The sequence below is a fragment of the Mauremys reevesii genome, unplaced genomic scaffold (assembly GCF_016161935.1).
Source record: "Mauremys reevesii isolate NIE-2019 unplaced genomic scaffold, ASM1616193v1 Contig9, whole genome shotgun sequence".
Lineage (NCBI taxonomy): Eukaryota > Metazoa > Chordata > Testudines > Geoemydidae > Mauremys > Mauremys reevesii.
The window spans coordinates 362,498-388,733 of record NW_024100906.1 but is presented as its reverse complement, the minus strand read 5'-3'; the positions used below and the strand labels follow the sequence as shown (position 1 = coordinate 388,733).

The 26,236-nt window shown below is 48.5% G+C and overlaps 1 long non-coding RNA gene across 1 annotated transcript; it reads left to right on the top strand.

Moving 5' to 3' along the window:
• Positions 1–8,750: 8,750 nt before the first annotated feature.
• LOC120395024 lies at positions 8,751–25,660 on the top strand. Its single transcript, XR_005592462.1, has 3 exons — positions 8,751–8,818; positions 23,727–24,030; positions 25,596–25,660. It is a non-coding gene; the product is annotated as an uncharacterized LOC120395024 (long non-coding RNA).
• The last annotated feature ends 576 nt before the right edge of the window (positions 25,661–26,236 follow it).

Below are 26,236 nucleotides of genomic sequence, written 5' to 3'. Positions count from 1 at the left end.
GGCTTATCCTGGCTGCACCTCCTGAGCAGTACTTCGGTGGGCTTGGGTGAGTGTTGTGCCAAGGAGTCCCCCTGCTCCATAGCTCTCTGCTGCTGGCAGGGAGAGGGCTGGGGGAGTCCTCCTCTTTGGCCCCCAGCCCCGGGGCAGCCTGCCTGCTGCATCCCAAACTCCTCATCCCCAGTGGCCCAGCCCCACACCCCAACCCCTTGTCCCAGCCCAGGGTCCCTAAAGGAGTCAAATCGCCACATAAATCTACTGGAGTGCCTAGCAGTTCAAAACGCCTGCCATTACTTTCTCCCCCTGATCTGCAACAAAACTGTCTAGATTCTCACGGACAATTTGGTGACTATGTTTTATATAACTCGTGAAGGAGGGGCCCGATCTTACCCGCTCTGCACAGAAGCAGTCTGCCTCTGGCAATGGTGGATCTCCAACAGTATACACATCACGGCATCCTACCTACCTGGAAACCAGAATGCCACAGCTGACGACTTCAGCAATAACTTCTCACGGATGCATGAGTGGGAACTAGACCCACAAATTCTGCAAAATATATTCCGACAATGGGGATTACCCTCAATAGACCTTTTTGCCATGACACACAATGCCAAATGCCCACAATACTGCTCCCGAGCAGGACTGGGACACAACTCTCTTGGAGACACCTTCCTCATCAAATGGGAGGCCCCACTCTTGTACGTCTTCCCTCTGATCCCCCTATTGAGTTATGTCCTATACAAGATCAGACAAGACAAATTCAGAGTCATCTTGATTGCACCAACATGGCCCAGACAAACATGGTTCCCATAACTGACTCAGATGGCTGTCAGATCACAATCCCTTCCCCTCCTGCCTCACCTACTGACACAGGATACAGGACGCCTCCATCACCCCAACATTCCAACACTTCATCTCAGGGCATGGCTAATCCAGGGATGACAGAACTGCAAACACGCTGTTCCAAGGAGGTCCAAGACATTCTACTCAACAGCCGATATCTCTCCTCACAAAAAACATACGCACACAAGTAGACAAGATTCTCCATTGGGTGCCGAGACAAGCAAATCATTCCACAATCAGCCCCATTGACCCACTATCCTGCTCTTCAGTCACCTAAAGTGGAGCACCCACAGGGACACTCCTCAAAGAAGAAGAGAAGATTAATCAACTTGTGCAGTAAGTGGGGTTCTTCGAGATGTGTGTCCCTGTGGGTGCTCCACTACCCCTGCTCCTTTCCTTTGCTTCGGAGTTTTGGCTCTACCCTCTAGGGCAGTGGTCTCCAAACTTTTTTGACTGTGCACCCCTATCAGTAAAAAATTTTTGAGCATGCACCCCCTGCCGCGCTGGCTCTCCCATTTTTGCCAAAGCAAAAAAAAAAAAAAGCCGCTCAGACTCCTGCCCAAACTGCTGAAGCAAAAAAGAAAAAAAACCTCTTGCCCCCTCAAGGATCCTCTTGTGCACCCCACTTTGGAGACCACTGCTCTAGGGCAGAGAAGGAACTGGGTGGCGATTGGCTGCGCTCATGGGGTAGCCGCTCGGAGTGACCAAACAGGGCACTGCTACTGCAAGTCTCCGACTAGAAGCGCAGGGCGCCAAGACACCTAACGTGGAGCATCCACAGGGACAACCATCTCAAAGAACCTCAGTTACTGCACAAAGTGAGTAAATTTCTCTTAAAGCCTTTGAAGTGGAAAGTATGAAATAAGACTTTCCTTGTAACACCATCCCTTGTTCCCTTTCCTTTGCTCTGGAAAGATTTTTTAAAAGGAAACCCTCCCCCGGTCTAACTGTTTTTTTAGATTTGTTTGCAGTGCTGTTGTAGCTCTGCTGGTCCCAGGATATTAGAGAGACAAGGTGGGTGAGGTCATATCTTTAATTGGACCAACTTCTGTTGGTGAAAGAGAGATGCTTTCAAGCTCCATAGAGCTCTTCTTCAGGTCTAGGCCAGTTTTTTCTTTTCTTCCATCACCATGGCATCTGTGAGCCAAAGCTGTTCTTGAAGTTGGTACAGTCTATATTTCTAGATATCCTTCCTGGTGCCTTCGACATTTCTATTGGTGATTGCACTCACCCCTAGAGGAGGCCCTTGGGAATCATGCAGTTGTGTGTGGATCAGTAGTACCGCTTGACTAACAGTCTTGGACTTGTTCTGCTGCATGAGGAGTCGGGCACTGTACAGTTGCAAGCCAAGAGGGTCTGGTCGCTGCACATTGTCGGAGAAAAACTCAGTTCTCACTTTTTGTTTGGGTGCAGCAAAATCAAATACTTTATTATTTCTCCAGTAATTACAATGGAGGGAGAGAGTGCCATAGGACACAGGGTCACCCCAGTCCCGGACAGGTCTCTCAACTGGTAAACAATTACAGCAAGCCTTTATACCTTTGTTACAGACAATTTCTAGCAATAATACAGACGGTAAAAAGCAACAAATACATTTTGTTTATACATAAGCCTTTCTGCTATCTTATTTGTCTCACTCCTAAGAAAAGCAAGCCTGCATATTTGGTTAGACTGTTGCAAGGTCGTAATAACTTTGTACACAGTTCTTGTCCTCTCGCCTCGCACTATCCTTGCTTCTACAAGTCTCACGTCATTAGGGTTACAGTATGGCCTGACTCTTGCTAACTGACTGACATGCATTAAAATCCCCTTCAAATCCTTATTAATTCTTTCCCTGCTTCCACAACATTTCTGAGCAGTTCCAGAGATGGTGACACTCAAGCAAGTGTCATAAAATGTCTCTGTCACCTCTAGTTCTCCTTTGGGTATGTCCTCAGTTGGTTCAGGATTATATTTACATATTAGGACACTGATGATTGTATGGCTCCAATCAGTGCAAGAGTTTCCTTGCACTTAATTGTCCATGTTGGGTAACGTGTGAAGAAGGTAACACCAGACCATTCCTTTCTTTTGGATGTGCATCATCACTGGGAAGGTGCAGCCATCCATAGAACCTTTCTTGCCCAGACAATGCTATTAAAGGATTTCTGTGTCGGCTTCCTACCTTATCAGCAGGTCTGCTCTTACACCCAGGGTCACCTTCAGTTCAGACAAAACATAAACTCAGTGTGTTTATACCTCTCTGGGGCCCCCTTGGGGAGAGGGTGGGTGCCACTCCTGTTTCAGAGGCCCCTTTCTGGACCTCAGAACTGGGGTTGCCATAGAGACAGGAGCACAGATGTCCAGCTGTACTACTCCAGACATCTTCACCTTTACCAGGGCACAGGGGTGATGGGGAGGGAGACATTTAAAATAGTCCCAAAAAAAACAAACTCAGGATGCTTCTGCAGCCCATGAAAGGCTAAGTCCAAGGCTGGGACCCTCCCATTTAAGGAGCTGCCCCTCACCAGGCCTGTCAAACCTCACAGGTACGCTGGGTTGGGGCTGATTGTGTCCAGAGAAGCTCTTTAACCCCTTCCTCACCAGGATGGGAATCTGCCCCACCACAGTCCCCAGTTTGAAATGCTGGACCACCAATGCCTATGAAACCGCTGGCAGTGATGGGGCATTGCCAGTGGTTTCCATCTGGAATAACACTGGACCTTTTTTCTTGAAGGTTCTGAAGAAGATTCCATTGACGAGAATATCACAGAGGTGAGAACTTATCAGAGCCAGCAGTTCCTGCCATTACTTGTCCTGGGCTCCCTGACAAGGGAACCTCATCTGTTTCAACCATCTGCGGTCATGTCTTGTCCAGCTGCCAGGTTGACACCGGAGCCAGCTTTCCATGCAATGCGCCCACCCTGTGCGATAATGTCAGCTTTCACCCTGCACATCAAGGAGGTGGTGACAAGACTGTGTAATGAGGCAGAGTGGCCTCATTCCAGCCCAGAGCGGGTTAACTCACCCTATTGGGCCCAGTGAACCCCGCCCCATCCCCCCCACAGGAAGTGCAGGATTGGGGCAGGAAGTATAAGAGCTGGGCCCTGCAGCTCAGTTGATGTCAGACCATGGAAGCAGCCCGACGTTCTGACCAGGGAGCTGAGCTGCCTGCACAATCAGCCATGGCATGCGACTGCCCTCAGGAGCTGGCTTGGCAGGAAGGCAAACTGCTGCCCTCGGAGATTGAGAGACCCAGTGAGGGAAGGGAGAGCAGAACACCCAGCAGTGAGATAGGGAACCAGGCCCCCGCAGCACAAAGCAGACCCACCAGACCCTGGCAGGAATGTAGCCCAGGGGAAAAAAACATTGAGCCTGTTGCGTTGCTGGGAGGTGAGGCAGCAACCCCCACATTTCCCTGCCAGCTCAGCGATGGGATCCCCCGTCGCTACTAAGGCCTGGGCTGGGACCCAGTGGAACAGGGTGGGCCTGGGTCCCCCAATCCCTGTCCCCACACAATTAGCCCTATCAGAGCCCCTGGCATGCTGTCATGGCAGAGGCTGGCTGAACCATCCATGGACACTGCACTGCCAGCTCACAGCAAAGCGTTGTGTCCCTCTAGGACAGATTGGTTTGTGGCAGCAGGTGGGGGCACAGTGCCCTGCCCAAGGTCAATAGCAATGTGGGATGGAGGTTGGCAGTCTGTCCCCCCAGCAGAGCTACACTAGTCAGGAGCACAGAACACCATGGGGCTGAAACGCTCAAAGCTTTTTCTTTACAGACACATAGCAGAGAGGGCTTGACAGAGCTGGGCTGGGAGAGGGGAAGGCTGCACGATAGGTGACAGGAGTGGCAATGAAGCAGGCTCTGGAGAGACAGCACAGGTGTCTCATGCACATGAGGATGTCCTTGGAGAGCCGCTCTCCTCGCACAGGCTGTGGACACAGGGCACTGAGAGGTGGTTTGGGGAGTTCTTGCATCTTCTCCTGCTGAGCTCTGATCATGTCTCACTTTGGGGCAGCTGCAGAGGAGCAGAAGGTAGCTCGATGAGGAGAGAAGCAGCACATGTCCTTACACTCTGTCATCAGTGCTGCATGATACCCATCTAGAGTGACATTTTGCATACATTAGAATATTTGCATAAATTCCCACATAGCAGAAGCACATTTGCATACCAGTTTATAGTAACTCTGTGACAAACTTACAATTAGGGAGACAGCTGCGCTCCTCTACAGGGAGCCTTGTCTGTGTGATGGTTGCATGTGAATGATTATTTCACATGTTTCTATGCCATACATACAGTATTGTTCCTGTCCTCTGGGATGACCAGTTTTGTGTGGTTTTTACACACACACACACACACACACACACACACACACACACACACACACACACACACACACATAAACATTGTGTATCTCTGTTATTCAAATAACAAATTCCTGCATAAATAGAGTGATCCCAAAAAGTATAATCATGGCCAATGATCAGCTTGTGTGTAACATCTGTTTATCCCACTGTTATCAGTGTAGATCAGGGGTTCTCAAACTGTGGGCCGGGACCCCAAAGTGGATCATTTTAATGGGGTTGCCATGGCTGGTGTTAGACTTGCTGGGGCCCAGGGCTGAATCCCGAGGGCTTCAGCCCTGAGCAGGGAGGTTAAAATTGCATGCCCCCCACCCAGGGCAGAAGCCCTTGGGCAGATTCCCCCCCTCTCCCAGGGCAGCGGGGATTGGGCAGACTCGGGCTTCAGTCCCCCATTCTGGGATCATGTAGAATCATAGAAGATTAGGGTTGGAAGAGACCTCATGAGGTCATCTAGTCCAACTCCCTGCTCAAAGCAGGACCAATCCCAATGTTAGGCAAAAAGATTATTTTCCCCAAGAATTAGGCAAGCACAGATACTACTGAAGGGGGGTTATTCATGGTACTGGGAGGACTGATAAACAGCTTTAAAAATATGGTGCCATAGTGGCCAGTTATATACATTTATTTGCATTTATTTGTACATACAGAGACAGACATTGTTACAAGTTAAGAGAGAACCCTGAACAAAGATAAAAATAGGAACCATACGTACATATAGAGGTCATTTTGATTGCATTAAGCATTTATGGCTACCTTGCAGGGGAAAGAGGCGGGGTGGGGGGGTAGGGATGAGTGCATACAGATATCTGGTGGGTTGATATGAAGGGGGGGGGGTGTTCTATTTTAAGAGCTGAGTTACTGGGCAGGCATTGACCATATAAGTTTATTAATTGTTTACAGTTGTTAGTGCCCTTGGGCTTTTGAAGCATTTTTGCTTGATTTGAGTTTTTGTTTTAGCTGTTAGCTAAATTTTAACTCTTGCCTGACCCCAACTAGTAATTTTGATTGTCAGAAGGGGGTCACAGTGCAAAGAAGTTTGAGAACCGCTGGTGTAGATTGTGAGCACCGTGGGGCAGGGACTGTCTTTCACTATGGGTATGTCTACACTGCATGGTAAACCCAGGTTTCTGGGACCCGGGCTTGCAGACTCAGGGTGTCCAAGCCTGCACTTGGGCATCCACACTGCACTGAAAACCTGGGTTTACATGGGTTTATAATTGCTGACCACACAGCTGTGTTAATGTGTCCATACTGTGCTACACACAGGGGCGGCTCCAGGCCCCAGCACGCCAAGCCCGTGCTTGGGGCGACACACCGCGGTGGGGGTGCTTTGCCTGTCGCCGGGAGGGCGGCAGGCGGCTCCGGTGGACCTCCCGCAGGCATGCCTGCGGAGGGTCCGCTGGTCCCGCGGCTTCGGTAGAGCATCCGCAGGAGGTCCACCGGAGCCGAGGGACCGGCAACTGGCAGAGCGTCCCCCGCAGCATGCCGCCGTGCTTGGGGTGGCAAAATGGCTTTAGCCAGCCCTGGCTACACAGATCCTCTGACTCACATCAATGGCTTGACCTGTGTCTACACTGCAGCATGACAGGGCTTGGACCCAAGTCACAGCAGGACTCGGGCTATGACCCACCCATCTAGCAGGGTCCTGGGACCCATCCCTGAGTGCTTGCTGACCTGAATCAGACTGATGTGTGTGTGGATGGAAGAGGGGCTTAGGCTCAAACCTGAGTCAGAGCCCAGGCAGTGCAGCTGTACCCTGTGTGTCTGTGCAGTGCCTGGCACAACAGGGGACCTATTCTTAATGGCAGCCCCTATGTGCTAATGTAATTAAATAACAATGTTAGGGCCAGGGCCAGTTCTGAACCGCTGATCACTTTCTGCTTTCACAGGAAACCCTCCCACCCTGAGCCTGGCCTCAGAAATACCAGGAGACTTGATACATTTCTCCTGCAGACCAGTCAAAAGGGCAAACTATTGTCATCTAATGGGACAACCCAGGAGATTTGGTGGCTTGATTTCAGACAACAACACGTCTTACATAATTGAAGACCAAGGGTAGGTACAAAAGTCCCAAACCAAATAGCCAGTGAATCCTCTCAGGTAGCTGGAGTTGGTATATTTCACACACCCAAGCAAACTTACTCCAGGAGAACACTGGGTAAGTCATGAATGAGATCCAGGCTTTTCCCCTCTAGGATACTGGATCCAACCCAGCTCCAGGGCAGGGGACTGGCCGGCTCAGTGTGGTGAGAAACAGAATACAGGACCTTCTCTAGCTAGGGGGTGCCGGATCCCATCCGGCTTTCCATCTAAGCAAGTTATTCCATAATCGCCTCACAGGGGGCTCTCTGAAGCCGCTGGTGCCGGCCCCGTCGCTGGCTTATGGATCACTGGTGTGATCTAGTCTGGCCATTCCCATGTTCCTACATTAGCTCTGGACAGAAATGTGGCTGGGAAACCATTTAATTCTAACCTGGGGCCCATGGAGTCACACAAGGGATGGACTTGCCTGCTGGTCTCCCACTTGCCCCACAGACCTACTGTATATTGCAGTCCCCTAGTGCCTGCAGGTGCCTCTGGACTCTCTCTAACCTGGAGAATCTCTGAGCAGAGATCCCTGCAAATTAGGCTTTGCTGCAGCTGCCAACTCTCTCCAGAGAGAGACTGGCAGGGCCCTGCCAGGGAACAATTAACTAGGTAAAGATGCTGAGCCCCCAGAGCAAGAGGGAATCTACTCAGCAGCTCTGGCCACCTGAAGAGCTGCCCCCTGGTGTAGTAATTCATGATCAGGTCACACACAGCGAGGCGATTTGCCTCCTGCAGCTTCCCTTTGGGGATTCTGTTACAGCCCTGGGGCACCTCCAGAAGGTTGTTTACTTTGGACTTCAATCGCTCAAAATCCTCCCTCCCCAGCTCATCCAGAACCTCCTGCAGGACATCTTTCAAGGTCTTAGGCATCTTGTCTTGGCTGTTTGCTGAAAGTGGAACTGAGTTCTTCACCGAGTCTCCCTTTTTATCTTGTTCTCTTTCCCCTCCCCCTTGTCCTCTTTCCTGTATCTTTCCTCTTCACTCGTCTGTGTCCTTGCCCTCCCCACTCTGGACTTTTCCCCTCTGATTCCCCCTACCCCCTATTCTCCCTGCCTCTCCCTATGATCTCAGACTCCTGGGACACAGAGTTGGCAATGAAAGCTGGTGGCCACAGAAGTCAACCTGTTTCCTAGAATCAGGGAACTGATTGGGACAGGTTAGGTCACTGAGAGTCTGTGGATGCATCAACCCACTTTAATCACAGAGATGGAGGAGAGAGACACCTTTAACAAACTTTCAAATTATTGTAGGAAATGCTCCCTCCTCCTTTCATTTCTTCTCTCTTCCCTTCTCCCCCACAAATCCCTGTGTAGCAAGGTGGACCCCCTGCTCCTACCCTGAAGGTTTAAAAACAGCCCTGGGAGGGGGCTGTGGCTGGAGAAAGCAGCCTTTAGGCTGGGCTGATTGGGGGAAGTGGCTGCAGCTGGGGCCATGCCCCAAACTGAGCAACAGGGCCTTATAAGAAGGCCAGGGAAGCCAGAGGGAGCAGGCTCTCTCTGACTGTAGAGGGAGATGGTCCTGGCTGCAGGGAGCTGGACATAAGGTACCTAATTGAAGCAGGGCTGGAGAGCTCTAGCCTGGAAAGCCCTAGGCTGCGGCCTAGCAGAAGGTCAACAGGTCCTGGGGGTTGTAGAGGGCAGCTCGGGGTAGGCCAAGGCAGCCAGTCCAAATCCTCCTTGCCAGTGCTGAGTGGCTGATATGGAAGTCTGCCCCAGGGCATGGGGGCTAGACAATGACTGGCAGTAGCCATATACTGAGGCAAGGTGGGGATAGAGGGTGGGGGTTCCCTGGGGAGGAGAAACCCTGAGAGAAAGGGGTACTGCCAGGGGGCAGCACCCCATGTAAAAGGGCACTGAGTCCAGGGAGGGACATGGGGGCCAGAGGACAGGTGGCTCACCAGCCTGCAGAGCTAATTCCCAGAAGACACCAGCAGGAGGCGCTGCAGGGGTGAGTCAACTTGTCTACACCCTGGCACATATGTGCACATGTTCCCCTCTTCCCCCGCCCTCCAGAAATCCCCAGCGTGTACACACAAATGCATGCACACACACTCCCCCATGCAACCTTCTAACTATTTCACTGATTTATTTAGATATAGATGAGCACAAATAAAAGAGAAGCCCATCCAGCATCCCTGGCACCTCTGCCAATTTTTTAAAAAATACACTGAAATACCCAGTTCCCTGAAACCAACTCTAATGCTGAGTGATAATATAAATATCTGAAACCAATCAACCACACACACAGTCCCCAGAGTCTCACACCCAGTCTGGCCTAGTGTCTATCACCTCACAAACTAGGGAGAAAAAAATAGTTCTTGAAGCATGCCCTGTGTTACATACATGGCACACACAGAGAGTAAAGTTGCATAAAAATATGCAATAATCTTGCTGGAAGGCTGCAATGTAGCACCACTTTAGTTCTTAAAATTCAGAATAACAACACACAGAACCAAAACCAGAGAGAGAAAAAGCAGGCTTCTCCCTCAGGTAGCGGAATACAACACACTGCATCTTGATCTAGGCTGGCTTTGTGCAGACTGATTCAGATGGCATGGTACCCTACAGAGCCCCCTGCCTGCAAGCAGGACCAGAAAAACTCTTGAAACTTAAGGCACTCCTTCACTACTGCGGTAAATTGGCACCACTGCCATTGATGTAGCAGCATCGATTTAGTGGGTCTGGTGTAGACATGCTAAATCGATGGGAGAGCGTCTCCCATCAACAGCTGTAATCCACCTCTATGAGAGGTGAAAGCTGTGATACCAGGACAGTGTCTCCCGTCGACATAGCGGAGCGTGGACACTGTTGCCGATCAATCTAAGGTATGTCGACTTACATTACGTTATTTACATAACTGAAGTAACGTACCTTAGATTGACCTACAGGGGTAGCGTAGACCAGGCCTCTGTGTGACAGCTTATAATTTTAACATGGTTTTCAATACACCACATCCTGCAGTCTAACAAACTTAAGCTGTTAACAGATCTTGCTTCCTCCTAAGCCTTTTTCATATTAAAGGTGCCTCCGCTGATAGCAATTGCAATTACTTTTTCTGAGGCAATCCTGTGAACACTGAGCACTTTCAGAGCACAGTAGCAGGGTCCTTGTGGCCACTTAGTGTGTGGCAGGCTACTGCATGATAGATCTACACCCTAGCTTGCCACACACTGTGTGTCTAGGCAAGCCCTGGGAGTATGTAGCAGTAATTTAAGGGTAAAAGGAAATCCCAGGAATCATGGTGTGGCAGGGCACTGCTGGAGAAGCCCTAAATCTGCTCCTGCAACTCCAGCCCCAATCCATTCTCCCTGATTGGGGATGGGTGAACTGCCCTATGTTTGCCTGCTAACTGACCACACCTGCCAGCCTCATTAGCAGGAGCTATAAGGTTGGAAGAAGGAAGTGAGAGAAAGGGGGGGGGTGTGGCCAGGGGCGGCTCTAGACCCCAGCGCACCAAGCAGGCGCGTGGGGCGGCCCTTTCCCGGGGGGGCGGCATTTGGCTCCGGTTGAGCTCCCGCAGGCATGCCGGCGGCAGGTCAACCAGAGCCGCGGGACCACGGCACCCGCCGCAGTCATGCCTGCGACAGGTCCGCTCGTCCCGGGCTGCGGTGGATCTGCCGCAGGCATGCCGGCGGGAGCTCAACCGGAGCCGGGGAAGAGGGGACCCACCGCGGGACCGGGGAAGGGCGGCGCAGCGCACCGCGCTGCTTGGGGCAGCCTGATTTCTAGAGCCGCCCCTGGGGGCGGCGGCAGAGAATAAGAGCAGGAGGTCAGGCTCAGAGGGAGTAGGGGACCCTAGTCTGTTGCTGGTGAGGCCTGTGGTAAGCCAAGCAGTTGTAAAGCCTGTATATAGTTGGAAACTGGTGGCGGGAAACTGATCAGGAATAAAGAACATGGGTGTTGCACCAGACTGAAGTGTCCCTGATTCAAGGAGGAGAGGGGCCAAGGGGCCAAATCCAGAGGGGCGCAGTGTGCACCCTGTTAGAAACAGAAAGAGCTGTTGAAGGAGTGATCAGAGAAGTAGAACAGGACAGTGTCAGAAAGCCCCACGAGGGTAAGATATCAAGAAGAGGATGACTGTCAGGTTTTTAAAGCAGCAAAGGCTGAGGGGGGATGAGACTGACATAAAGGTCCTGAGATTTGGCTAGGAAGACATCATTAGAGACCGCAGTGAGCGGTTTCAATGGAGAGGAGACCTCAGAAGCCAGATTGGAAGAGATTCAAGATTGGACCCATCTCTCCACCTTTTTAACACTGACAAGAAGCCATTGAGACATCCTTAGTAAAATATCAGCATTGCACCGAAATAACACATCTTTTACCCTCCATGCCAATAGCACTGTCTCCCAACTAGCCTCAGCCTGGCTGACACCAGCTCTTGGATGAAAGGCAGGTGAACTGTGGACAAGATGAAGTGATAATGGCAGGAAGATGTAAATATGTTGAATACCTAGTAAGCCCATTGTGATGGAATACACCCCATATTCACACCCTTCACCCTACTGTATTAAGCTTTATACAAGGTATGCCGTGTAAGGTGTCAGTTGAAAACTCATAATTTGCTGATCTGTATTGTCCTGAAAAAATGTGTGGCAACATTTTATTTGAGATTATAATATTCCCCTGTATGTTGTTAAAAATATGTATTCAGACTCCTGTAGCACCAAACTGGTCATGCGGACCAGGATATGTGCTTGCCTTAATTTGCATTTAAGCAGTAAACAGAGTCATCAAGCAGGAAGGGAAAATAAGGCAGTTCAAAGAGGTGGGGAAAAAACAGCGGGGAACATGCTTCCACATAGACTCTGTCTCCTCATTCTCAGCTGGAAAATTTTTTCCAGATGGGGATCGGAACTATAAAAAGGAAGGACAAAACACCCAGAGACACCCCTCTTTCTCTTTCCATGCCCACTGCATTCTCTGCACCTGAAAAGACAAAAGGAAACAGCCACTGGGGGAGGGTGTTCCTACCCTGAAGAGTTTGTTCAGTAACCTTGCTGGAAGAATGTGGTGAGAAATTTTGCTTGAATCTAATATAGTTTGTTGTTAGTCACTAGTAAGCATTTTATCTTTATTTTTCTTGTAACCATTTCTGCCTTCTATGCCTCATTACTAGTACTCGCTTAAAATCTCTCTTTGTAGTTAATACATTTGTTTGATCTAATCCATGTGTTTAAGTTTTCAGTGGTGGCAGATGACAGAACAAGGAGCAATGGTCTCAAGTTGCAGTGGGGGAGGTCCAGGTTGGATATCCGGAAACACTATTTCACTAGGAGGGTGGTGAAGCACTGGAATGGGTTACCTAGGGAGGTGGTGGAATCTCCATCCTTAGAGGTTTTTAAGGCTCGGCTTGACAAAGCCCTGGCTGGGATGATTTAGTTGGGGGTTGGTCCTGCTTTGAGCAGGAGATTGGACTAGATACCTCCTGAGGTCTCTTCCAACCCTAATATTCTATGATTCTAAGATGAGTGTCTGGCTAACTCTCTATTTAAAATAATAAGCTGGTATGTTATTCCCTTAAAGGAATAATGGACTTAAAATATTTGTACTGTCCAGGAGAGGGCTGGGCAGTACAAGGATGTACATTTCTGGGGGGAAATCTGGGACTGGGGTGTGTTGGGGTCACCCTGCTGTATAACTCAGGCTGGTGAGAGTCTAAATGTAGCTGTCAGGCTGCAGTTACACACAGACACTCGGAGTGTGGCTTGCATGCTGGAAGGCTGTGAGCAGCCTAGGTGGGAGCTACTTCAATGAGGCATTGTAAGGCACCCACGGTTGTTGGGCAGGGTGACACCGCCCCCTTTCCCCACTAGTCTGGATTGTACCTCACTATATCACACCCATCACCTCACTATTCACTGAACTCACTCAGCCTGGCCAGGCTCTTGTGCATTCAGGGAGCACCAGCCACCGATATTTCTCTCTGGCATCTGGGACTCACCAAAAGTCTGTGCACAGACCTGGCCACAATTATTGGATAGCTGAGCCACACAGTATTAAAAGAGACTCAATCTTGCCCATGCAGCCAGGCATGAAAAAGACAGAGATTCCTTGAAAAAGACAGAGGTTCCTTGCAGAAGGGTCAGACTCATATCAAACTTGCCCAGGGGCACTAAACATGAAAAAGAAAGCCAAGAATTACCAGCACAAAGAAGGTGAGTGAAATACAGATTAAAGAGAGAGATTTAGATTACCATATCAGGCTGGAGTCCTATGAACTCCAGATCACCACTTGTGACACCAGGCACTAATCTCTAGATACTCTAGATAACAAAGAAAAAGAACAGTCCCCCCGGTTATTGCTTTCATTTTCTGCTAGTTTATTGCATTGTTATTCCTTTGTTGATTGTTGGGTGCTGGTTCAGCAGCTACATTTCCCGTGTGAGACCCATTTAGCTTTTACCCTGATTTGATAACCAGGTTCCTTGAACCCAGCAATTTAGTTATTTCAGTGAAACTCCCTCTGATTAGCCCAATGGGGTCAGGCATAAAGACCTCCCTTGGCACTAAGAATCTGCCATGGAGAACTCATCTAATCAAAGACTAGGTACAGATCCATCCCGAGGGCCCCCTAACACCCTGTGGGACTCCAGACCACCCTGGAGATGTGGGAGAAGTTGCCCATCACAGCTCTCACTCTCCCCTCATCTGAGCTAGAGAAATCTGCCAGGCTAAACTGCTATGATGTCCCCCTACAACACGTGTAACACACTGTGTGTCCATGTACAAAAGTGCCCCCAGTGGTTCACAGGCATTAAACTCACGAAAGCTCATGCTCCAATATGTCTGTTAGTCTATAAGGTGACACAGGACTCTTTGCTGCTTTTACAGATCCAGACTAACACGGCTACCCCTCTGATACTTGGCCCTAAACTTGTATCAGTAACTCTATCCTGCCCCTATTATGGCATACCAATGTTCAAGATCATCTCATTATGCACATAGATTTTACGGGACTTTGAAAATTATGATCAGCACAGTGGCGAATGGGTGGGGGAGTCTGGAAGTTTGAAAGCCCTTAAATGCCTCCAAACTTGCCCCACAATGTCTATCTTAGCTCTCATTGCAGAATACCAATTTTCAAGACAATCTCCCCATGCATGTGGATTTTAGAGCATCATCTCCTCACTGGGGGAGCTGCATATGAGGTAACCATTGAGCCGATGAGGCCAGACATGCGCCACCTACTCCACTAGCCTGAGACGCATATCAGTTTTCAAGACAGTCTGAGTATTTGTGCTTAGAGTGCTTTGAAATATCAGCTCTTAAACAAACACCAAAGAACCCTGCTCTCAGGAAAACCTTCCCCAAGGAGCTGTGTTTTAGCCAAATGTTGCTGGGCCTCACCTTGTCTGGTTTCCCCTTCTCCCTTTGTTTCCTTCCCTCTCCCATGGGCTTTGTTGAGATTTTGTTTGTACAACAGCTCATTTTATGAACAAATAGGATGTCATTTTCTCACACTTGCACGCTCTATATAGCTCCCCATAAAAGCTTATCTATGCCGATAAGTGATGAACAAACACGTTCTGTCTGGGTTGCTCCTGGCCCCAAGTGCCTCTGCTCAGCTTTCACTCTCGTTTCATGTGTTCTTTGGCTGAAGAACTGCTCCATTGTAATGCTCATGCAATAGATATTGTGCAGACCCATAAAGCTTCTCTTCCTCTTCCATCCACCCAAGAGCATCTCTCAGTAAGTAGCTCCCAACATTGGAACATTCAAGTCTTTTGAAAACCTCTTAATCTGCAAAGAGCTCTGGTCATACAAATAGTCATTGATCAATACCTTACAGCGGGCTAACGAGTGATCAGCAGAGGTTTTAGCTAACTAATTGTTATAGATTATTAAAGAGTCCAACAGCTCAATAAGTAGCTTATAACCATCGACAATACTGTCCATTGATGGCCTTATTGTCATCTATAACACACACTGCTCATGTCTAACATGCTTAGAACATCTGTTAATAACCGTGTCATAACTATAAAGGGAAGGGAACTGCCCTCCTGTGTACAATACTATAAAATCCCTCCTGGTCAGAGATACCAAAATCCTTTTACCTGTAAAGGGTTAAGAAGCTCAGGTAACCTGGCTGACACCTGATCCAAAGGACCAATAAAGGGACAGGATACTTTCAAATCTTGGTGGGGGGAAGGCTTTTGTTTGTGCTCTTTGTTTTGGGGGTTGTTCGCTCTTGGGACTAAGAGGGACCGGACATCAATCCAGGCTCTCCAAATCCTTCTGAACCCGTCTCTCATATTTCAAACTTGTAAGTAACAGCCAGGCAAGGCGTGTTAGTTTTATCTTTGTTTTCTCAACTTGTAAATGTTCCTTTTTGCTAAGAGGATTTTACCTCTATTTGCTGTAACTTTGCACCTAAGGCTAGAGGGGGTTCCTCTGAGCTCTATGAATCTGATTACCCTGTACAGTTATTTTCCATCCTGATTTTACAGAGATGATTTTTACCTTTCTTTCTTTAATTAAAAGCCTTCTTTTTAAGAACCTGATTGATTTCTCCTTGTTTTAAGATCCAAGGGGGTTGGATCTGCACTCACCAGGAATTGGTGGGGGGAAAGGAGGGGGAATGGTTAATTTCTCCCTGTTTTAAGATCCAGGGGTTTGGATCTGTGTCTACCAGGAATCTGGTGGAGAAGTCTCTCAAGGCTACTGGGAGGGAGATAGTCTGGGGGGAAGGTAAACAGAGTTTCCCAAATAACTCTTAAAGGATTTGGGTGGTGGCAGTAAAACCAGGTCTAAGCTGGTAATTAAGCTTAGAGGTTCTCATGCAGGTCCCTACATCTGTCCCCTAAAGTTCAGAATGGGGAAGGAACCTTGACAAACCGATTAAGTTATTTTGACATGGCACCTTCATATAAAGTGTGACTGAGTTTTTAAATCTACCTTGATGTGCCTGTATTTACACATGGGGGTATATAGTCACTGCCCAAAAACTTCACTACTGCAGAGTTAAGCTTGGCCTGTTCTGACTTGTGTCCTTCCAGATCAGCAAGTGCACCTATGCTTCAGCCTCTGCAAACCAGGAAATACAGGGTTACAGTAAGACAAACAAAACTTTGGAAACCAGTGGATAAAAAGTTAGAGTACACTGCAGCGTCCTTCCTAACAAATTGTGGTCCATTGTCAGTCCTTGCTATGTTAGGAGTCCCAAACCTGGCTAATAACTCCCAGTCATAGAGGAGGACCCAATTGTGCCAGGTGCTGTACATTATTTATTAGGTTCATTACATAGCACCTAGGAGATTCAGTCACGGGCCAGGACCCCCAATGTAAATACAAGAGAAGAGACACCAGTTGGAGACAGACAGACAGATGTGGGAGCTCAAGGAAACAATGAGGCCATCCGGTCAGCATAATGGGCAGTGATGTCAGCACACCAGCAGCCTCATGGATTTCTAGGTTTTTTGGAGAGTTTTAAGACAGGATTTGAAGAAGAAACTGAAGTGGCTTTGCAGATGGTTACAGGGAGCATCTCTCAGGAGTGAGAGGCAGCAGGGGAGAAAGCATGAAGGGGGCTTGTTTGAGGATTCAAGAAGTGGGAGATGGAGGCTGGCATCATTGGCAGAAGAACTCAACATTGGGAGAGTGAATGAGAAATGATAGGGCAGGTGGGGATAGGCCGGGAAGGGCCTTGAAAGTAAAGACAAGCAGTTTATGTTTGATGCGATGCAGAATGGGGGAGCGCATGGAGAGATGCAAAGCGAGGGGTGACATGGTCAAAGACAGGCTTGGAGAATGACCTCTGCAGCACCATTCTGAATGGAGATGGGCAGGGCAAGACTGCCTCAGCAGGGCCCATCTCGCCTGTCCCCACCCGGGGCAGGATTGTCCCCGACCCTCTGTTCCCCCAGCAGAGATGGAGCCACCCCGTTAGGGCCCATCGAGGATAAAGGTCAGGAAAACATGACAAAACCAGAGACTTAGTGGTGGACTTGGCTCTTTTTTCAGCAAGCTACTGAGGCGAGGCATCAAGGAGCCCATGGGACCCGCTGCAGTGGGCGTGGGAGCTTTTCCCTGCCTCACGGGGCTGAGATTAGAGCAGCAGAAGTCACTGAGGAAGCAAAAATTGTCTATTCCCAGCACGGCCCTGCACCCTGCCACAGCAGCACTAAACCCAGAGCAGGAACCTGCCACATGCATAGTAATTACTTTGGAGGCTTATCCCCGTGTTTTCCGACCATCTCGCACACAACGACATGAGCCCCCCAGTGATGTAGGAAGGATTTTTTCCCTATTTGAAGATGGCAAACGGCGGTACAGAAATGTACCCAGGGCCTGAGGGCAGAGCTGGGTATAGAACCCAGGAGTCCTGACTCCCAATCTGTGCCTTTCTCTGTTTTCAGTTGGTTCATTGTATGCAAACAGTATGTGAAAAAGGGTGACAATCCCACCCTACATTGTCTGGTGGTGACCCTCCTGTGTCTTTCCTCCACCCAGGCACTGGAGAAATGTTCAGAAGCACCTAAGTGAGTAGGAGCCTAAATCCTGTCCTTGTCCCTCCTTCCTTCAGTGCTGGGCACTGCCAGAGATCAGATGTGGCCTCTGGGCCTAGTCCACCCAGTCACACAGATGAAATTTAATGTTGATAAGTACAAAGTAAGGCACAATAGAAAAAATAATCCCAACTCCACATATACAAGGATGGGTTCTAAATTAGCTGTTATCATCCAAGAGAGCAATCTTGGGGTCACTGCGAATAGTCCTCTGAAACCTTCTGCTCAGTATGCAGGAGCGGTCAAAAAGGCTAACAGAATGTTAGGAATTATTAGGAAAGGGACAGAAAATAAGACAAAATATATCACAATGCCACTATATAAATCTGTGGGTGTGCCCACACCGTGAATGCTGTGTGCAGTTCTGGTTCCCTATCTCAAAAAGGATCTAATGGAACTAGAAAAGGTTCAGAGAAGAGCAACAATGATGATCAAAGGTATGGAAAAGCTTCCAGATGAGAAGAGACTGAAAAGATTAGGACTGTTCTGCTTCGAAAAGAGACAACTGGGGGAGATGACAGAGGTCAATAAAAGTATGAATAGTGTGGAAAAAGTGAACAGATAAGTGCTATTTACCCTTTCACTCAATACAAAAAACAAGGATCACCCAATGAAATTAATATGCAGCAGGTTTAATAGAAACAAGAGGAAATAACACACTACTAACCTGTGGAATGCTTTTCCAGGGGATACTGTGATGGCAAAAAGTGGTTCACAAAAGAACAGGATAAGTTCATGGAGGATAGGTCCATCCACTTGCCATCTAATATGTTAATTGCCCTTTCTCGCTTGCCTTAACCCCTTCTGGGAAAATGTCGGAAGGACATCCCATCGTATTGGTCCATCAGTGTCTATTAGCCAAGATGGTCAGGGATGCAACCCTGACTTCCAGAATCCAGGAGCAGAAGACGGGGTGGCTCACTCTATAATTGTCCTGTTCAGTACACTCCCCTGAAGCTCTGGTATGGGCCACTGTCAGAGGACAGGATACTGGGCAAGATGAACGTGGTCTGACTCAGGATGGGCCCTCCCATGTTCTTAGCTATGGTCCATTCAAATCACCATGGCTACTGTTAAGTATTAGCCATTGTCCCTGGTCTGGGGAAGATATGACACAACCCAGCCAGCTCATGGTGGATGCACATACAGAGGTTGTCCGTGATACAGCAGTTTCATGATCCAACTTTCTAATGTCAATCAGAATTAATCTGATGTAGACACAGCACTAAAATCGCCACACCGTCTGATTCAGAAAGTGCCTCTCAGACATGCCGCCACTACAATAAGATGAAGACCATCACCCCAGTGCGAGAAGAGATCATTTGCTGTGAAACTAGCAACAGACGAGCTCAGTGGCATGTGCAGTGGAGTGCAGAGAATAAGCCAGACAGGCTACCTAAGCAATGCCCAGTGCGTGCTGCGATGGTCATGGGAGGGCTGTTTGCAATATTAGGGTTATTACACTAGAACCTCTCTCTGCTCTGGCACTGCACCACATTGCAGGACTGCACAGTGACTGGCTTGTCAAAACAAGTCTAAACCAAGGAGTGGGTTTAATGCCTGTGAACCATTGGGGGCACATTTGTACATGGACACGCAGTGTGTTACACGTGCTGTAGGCGGGTTTCATAGTGTGTTAGCCTGGCAGATTTCTCTAGCTCAGATGAGGAGAGAGAGCAAGAGCTGTGATGGGTAACTCCTCTCACATCTCCAGGGTGGTCTGGAGTCCCACAGGGTGTTAAGGGGCCCTCGGGATGGATCTGTACCTAGTCTTTGATTAGATGAGTTCTCTGTGGCAGATTCTTAGAGCCAAGGAAGGCCTTTACACCTGACCCCATTGAGCTAATCAGAGATAGTTTCACTGAAACAGCTAAATTTCTGGGTTCAAGGAACCTAGTTATCAGATCAGGATAAAAGCTAAATGGGTCTCACACGGGAAATGTCGTTGCTGAACCATCACACAGCGATTGCCAAAGCAATAACACAGCAATAAACGAGCAGAAAATGAAACAATAACTAGTGTGACCGCTCTTTCTAGAGATTAGAACATGGTGTCCCAAGCAGTAAACCATGGGACGTGTCAGCTCACTCTCCAGCCTGATATGGTTATCTAAATCTCTCGCTTTCTCTAATCTGTATTTCACTCACATTCTTTGTGCTGGTAACTCTGTGCTTTCTCTTTCATGTTTAGTGCCCCATGGCAAGTTTGATACGAAGCTGCCCCAACTGCACACAGCTCCAAGGAACCCCTGTCTAAGGGCCTGCTCCTTCCATGCTTGGCTGTGTGGGCAAGACTGATAGCTCAGCTGTCCAGCCTGCAGGCTACAAATGCCTGAATCATTGGGACTAGTTCTGTGCCTGATCAGAAAGGTCATTGGTGAGTCCCAGAGACCAGACAGAGATTTCTGTGGCTGTTATTCACTGAATGTGCAAGAGCCTGGCCAGACTGTTGTGTGATTTCAGTGGTCAGGGAGGTGATGGGTGTGACATGGTAAGGTACGATCCAGACTAGTGGGGGTGGGCGGGGGGGTTGCGCTGTGTCATCCTGCCCAGCAACCTTGGGTGCCTTCCAATGTCTTGCTGAAGTAGCTGCCACCTGGGCCACTCACAAACAGTCTTCCAGCATTCAAAAAGTAATAGCAATTTTTTTTTAAGTACATCAGAAGCAAGAAGCCTGCTAAACAACCACTAGGGCCAATGGATGATCGAAATGTTAAATGAACACTCAAAGACATTAAGGCCTCAAGCTAAATGAATTCTTTGCATCAGTCGTCACGGCTGAGGTTGTGAGCCATTCTATTTAGGTGACAAATCTGAGCAACTGTCCCAGATTGAAATGTCATTGGAGGAGGTTTTCCAACAAATTGTTAAACTAAACAGTAAAAAGTCACCAGGACCAGATGGCATTTGCCCAAGAGTTCTGAAGGAACTCAAATGTGAAATTGCAGCACTACTAACTGTAGTCTGTAACCTATCATTTAAATTAACTTCTGTACCAAATGACTGGAGGATAGCTAATGTGACACCAATTTTTAAAAGGGGCTCCAGAGGTGATCCCAGAAATTACAGGCCGATAAACCTGACTTCAGTATTGGGCAAACTGGTTGAAAGTATAGTAAAGAACAAAATTGTCAGACACATAGATGAACATAATTTGTTGGTGAAGAGTCAACATGGATTTTGTAAAGGGAAATCATGCCTCACCAATCTACTAGAATTCTTTGAGGGGGTCAAAAAGCATGTGAACAAAGGGGATCCAGTGGATATAGTGTACTCAGATTTTCAGAAAGCCTGTGACAAGGTCCCTCACCCAAGGCTCTTAAGCAAAGTAAGCTGGCCTGGGATAAGAGGGAAGTTCCTTTCATAGATAGGTAATTGGTTAAAAGATAGGAAACAAATTGTAGGTATAAATGGTCATTTTTCAGAATGGAGAGAGGTAAACAGTGGTGTCCCCAGGGGTCTGTACTGGGACCAGTCTTATTCAACATATTCATAACTGATCTGGAAAAAGGGGTAAACAGTGAAGTGGCAAAATTTGCAGATGATACAAAATTACTCAAGATACTTAAGTCCAAAACAGACTGCCAAGAGCTATAAAAGCATCTCTCAAAACTAGGTGACTGGGCAACAAAATGACAGATGAAATTCAATGTTGATAAATGCAAAGTAATGCACATTGGAAAGCATAATCCCAACTATACTTGGAGTCATTCTCTGAAAACATCCACTCAATGTGCAGCGGCAGTCAAAAAAGCAAATGGAATGTTGGGAATCATTAAGAGAGGGATAGATAATGGGACAGAAAATATGATATTGCCTCTATATAAATCCATGGTATGCCCACATCTTGAATACTGCATATGGATGTGGTCGCCCCATCTCAAAAAAGATATATTGGAATTGGAAAAGGTTTAGAAAGGGTCAACAAAAATGTTGAGGGGTATGGAACAGCTTCCGTATGAGGAGAGATTAATAAGACTTGGATTTTTCAGCTTGGAAAAGAGAAGAGTAAGGGGGGATATGATAGAGATCTATAAAATCATGACTGGTGTGGAGAAAGTAAATATATGTGTTATTTACTCCTTCTCATAGCACAAGAATTAGGGCTACCAAATGAAATTAAAAGGCAGCAGGTTTAAAACAAACAAAGGGATGTATTTCTTCACATGTTGCACAGTCAACCTGTGGAACTCCTTGCCAGAGGATGTTGTGAAGGCCAAGACTATAACAGGGTTCAAAAAAGAACTAGATAAATTCATGGACGATAGGTACATCAATGGCTATTAGCCAGGATGGGCAGGGATGGTGTCCCTAGCCTCTGTGTGCCAGAAACTGGGAATGAGCAACAGGGAATAGATCAGTTGGTGATTACTTGTTCTATTCATTCCCTCTGAGTCACCTGGCATTGGCCACTGTCGGAAGACAGAATACTGGGCTAGGTGGACCTTTGGTCTGACCCAGTATGGCCGTTCTTATGTTTTTAATTGACATTATGAGTTTCTGTGTTTAACTGCAGCCTGCCAGCTACATTCTGATTCTCACCAGCCTGGGTTACGCTGCAGGGTGACCCCAACATACCCCCAGTCTTGGATTTCCTCCCAGAAATGTATGTCCCCTCCTGCCCCGCCCTCTCCTGGACACTAAAAATATTTTAAGTCTATTATTCCTTTAGGGAAATAACAAACCAACTTATTATTTTAAATAGAGTTAGCAAGACACTTAACTTAAACACACTGGATTAGGTAAAACATGAAAACAAGTTTATTAACTACAAAGAGATGGATTTTAAGTGAGCGCAAGTAATGAAGCATAGAATTCAGAAATGTTTGCAAGAAAAATAAAGATAAAACGCTTACTAGTACCTAACAACAAACTATATTAGATTCAAGCAAAATTTCTCACCATAAACTTCTAGCAAGGTTATTGACCAAATTCTTCAGGGTAGGACCCCTACCCCCAAGTCCAGCAGCTATTTCCTTTTGTCTTCTCAGATGCAGAGAATGGGATGGGCAGGGTGCGTGTGCGCGCGTGTGTGTGTGTGTGTCTTGGAGTGTTTGTGTCTCCTTTTTATAGTTCTGGTCTGTGTTTTGAAAAACATTGCCAGCTGAGACCCAGGAGACAAAGAATTTATTTGGAAGGATGTTCCTTGCTGTTTTTTTTTTCACCCGTATGAACTGCCTGTGTTTTCCCTTTCTGCTTGATGACTCTGGTTACTGATTAATTGCTAATGAAGGCAAGCACGTATTCCTTTGTTGGGTGTGGGACTCTGGGGATTGTGTGTATGGTTGATTAATTTCAGCCATTTATATTGTCACTCTGTATTAGAGTTGGCATCAGGGAACTGGGTATATTAGTGTATTTTTTAAAAACTGGCAGAGGTGCCAAGGATGCTGCATGCGTCTTTCTTTTATCAGTGCTCATTTAAACTGAAATAAATCAATGAAACAGTGAGGAAGTTCGATGGGGGGGGGTGTGCGCACGTGTGTACACGCTGGGTATTTTTTGGGGGAAAGGGGGAACATGTGAAGGTATGTGTCAGAGATTTGTAGGGGAGAGAGAGAAGGAATGAAAGGAGAAGAGAAGGCTTCCTACAATAATTTGAAAGTTTGCTAAAGCTGAATCTGTCCTCCGTCTCTGTGATTAAAGTACATTGATGCATCCACAGACCTGACCTGTCCCAATCAGTTGCCTGATTTTAGGAAACTGCTTTACTTTCGTGGCCACCAGCTCTCATTGCCCTACCCCACTCTGTGTCCCAGGAGTCTGAGGTCATGGGGGAGGCGGGGAGGACGTGGGGCAGGGGGAGGAGGGGGAACCAGAGGGGAAACTCCAGAGTGGGGAGGGCAAGGACACGGATGAGTGAAGTTACAGGAAAGAGGACAAGGGGGAGGGGCAAGAGAATGAGATAAAAAGAGAGACTCGGTGAAGAACTCAGTTCCACTTTCAGCAAACAGCCAAGACAAGATGCCTAAGACCTTGAAAGATGCCCTGCAGGAGGTTCTGGATGAGCTGGGGAAAGAGGATTTCGAGCGATTCAAGGCAAAACTAAACAACCTTCCGGAGGTGCCCCAGGGCTGTAACAGAATCCCCAAGGGGAAGCTGGAGGAGGCAAACCGCCTCGCTGTGTGTGATCTGATCGTAAATTACTACACCACGACGGGGGCTCTTCCGGTGGCCATGGGCGTCCTCAAAGGAATCAACCAGAACGAGCTGGCCATAAAGCTTCAGACACTCGTGTATAACTAGAGCTGGTGAGTAGATTCCCTCTCGCTTTGGGGGCTCAGCATCTTTACTTGTTCCTTGGCTAGTTAATTGTTCCCTGGCAGGGTCCTGCCAGTCTCTCTCTGGAGAGAGGTGGCAGCTGCAGCAGAGCCTGATTTGCAGGAATCTCTGCTCAGAGATTCTCCAGGTTAGAGAGAGCCCAGAGGCACCTGCAGGTGCTAGGGGGCTGCAATATACAGTAGGTCTGTGGGGCAAGTGGGAGAGCAGTGGTCACGTTCATCCCTTGAGTGACTCCATGGGCCCCAGGTTAGAATTAAATGGTTTTCCAGCCACATTTCTGTCCAGAGCTAATGTAGGAACATGGGAATTGCCAGAGTAGATCACACCAGTGATCCATAAGCCAGCGACGGGGCCAGCGCCAGCTGCTTCAGAGAGCCCCCTGTGAGGCGATTATTACTCCTGGGGGAATTCTGCGCCACTGCAGTGTAGCAGAAAAATGCACCCCCACACACATTTTCTCGGTACTTTCTGCAGAAAATGGTTTATGTGGGGGTCTGGGGATACCTCGGCCACCCAGGGGTGTTCCCCCTCCCCTTCACTGCTCAGAGAAGCTGGGGCTGGGTCAGATCAACTCCCCAAAACTCACCACAGGGAGGGGGAAGTTAGCGGGCGGATCTGGGTGCACAAGGTGAGGCTTGTGGGGTGGGGTTCTCCATTGTGTGTAGAGGTAAGGCTCAGCGGGGGCTTGGGTGCGGGGGTCTGGATGCACGGGGTTGGGTGGACAGGGGAGTAGCTCCCACTCCCACACTCAGAACCCCCCCACCCACCAAGCCCCACAAACTCAGGCTCAGACTCAGGTTTGAGCCCAATTCCCCCTTCTGTCCACACACACATCAGTCTCACCCAGGTCAGCAAGTCCAAGTCCCAGGACGCTGCAAGGCAGGTGGGTCACAGCCCGATTCCCATTGTGACTCGGGTCCAAGCCCGGCCATTCTGCAGTGTGGATGCAGGTGATGCTGCAGATGCAAATCGAAGATCTACATAGAATAACATGGACACATCAGCATGGCGGTGAGACCCAGACCCAGCAACCAGTAAATCGTGTACACCCAGATTTACAGTGCTGCGTGGATGCTCAGAAACACTGAGTCTGCAAGCCCGACCCACAGACCTGAATTTACAATGCAGTGTAGACATCCCCATAGTGAGAGCCAGTCCCTGCCCCACTTTGCTCACAACCTACACAAAGGCTGGGATAAAAGCATGTTACACACAAACTTATCCTTGGCAATGATTATAATTTTGGGGGTTACTCTATTTATGCAGGATTTTGTTATTTAAACACAAAGATACACAAAGTTTACATGCACACACATTGGTCACCCTGGAGGGTAGGAACGATACTGGCTGTATGGCATAGAAATGTGCATAGTCATTCACATGCATCCATCAGCCGAGGCTCCCTGTAGAGGCAGGCAGCTACCTACTCAATTGTGAGTTTCTCACAGTGTCACTTTGAACTGGGGAGGCAAATGTGGTTCTGGGGTGTGGGAACTGATGCAAATAAGCTAATGTCTGCAAAATGTCACCCTAGATGACCATCGTGTGGCACTGATGACAGAGTGAAAGGATGTGCTGCTTCTCTTGTCAAGCTACGAGAAGACGCAAAAACTCTGCAAACCACCTCTCACCGCCCTCTGTGTCCAGCCCACAGCCCGTACCGAGGAGAGAGTCTCGCCAAGGACATCCTGATGGGCATGGGGCACCCGACCCTGCAGTGTCTCCAGAGCCTGCTTCACTGTGACTCATGTCACCTATCGTGCAGCCTTCCCCTGTCCCGGCCCAGCTCTGTCCCGCCTGCTCTGCTACGGGTCTGTCAATAAAAACCTTTAAGCGTTTGAGCCCCATGCTGTTGTGTGCTCCCGATTTGTGTAGCTCTGCTGGGGCTCAGCCTGCCAACCTCCACCCCACATTGCTATCGACCGTGGGCAGGGCACTGTGTCCCCACAGGCTGCCCCACTCCAACCTGCCCTAGAGGGACCCAACACTCAGCTGTGAGCTGGCAGGGCAATATCAACGGCTCCTTTGGCCAGCCTCTGCCAGTGTGCAAGGGGCTCTCATGGGGCCAGTCGTGTGGGGCTAGGGGACCCTTCTCCTCTAGGACAGCAGGGAAACCCTCCAGACTCATCTCCATTGCGGGCTGTGGAACGTCCTGTGGACAGTAACCGCTATGGG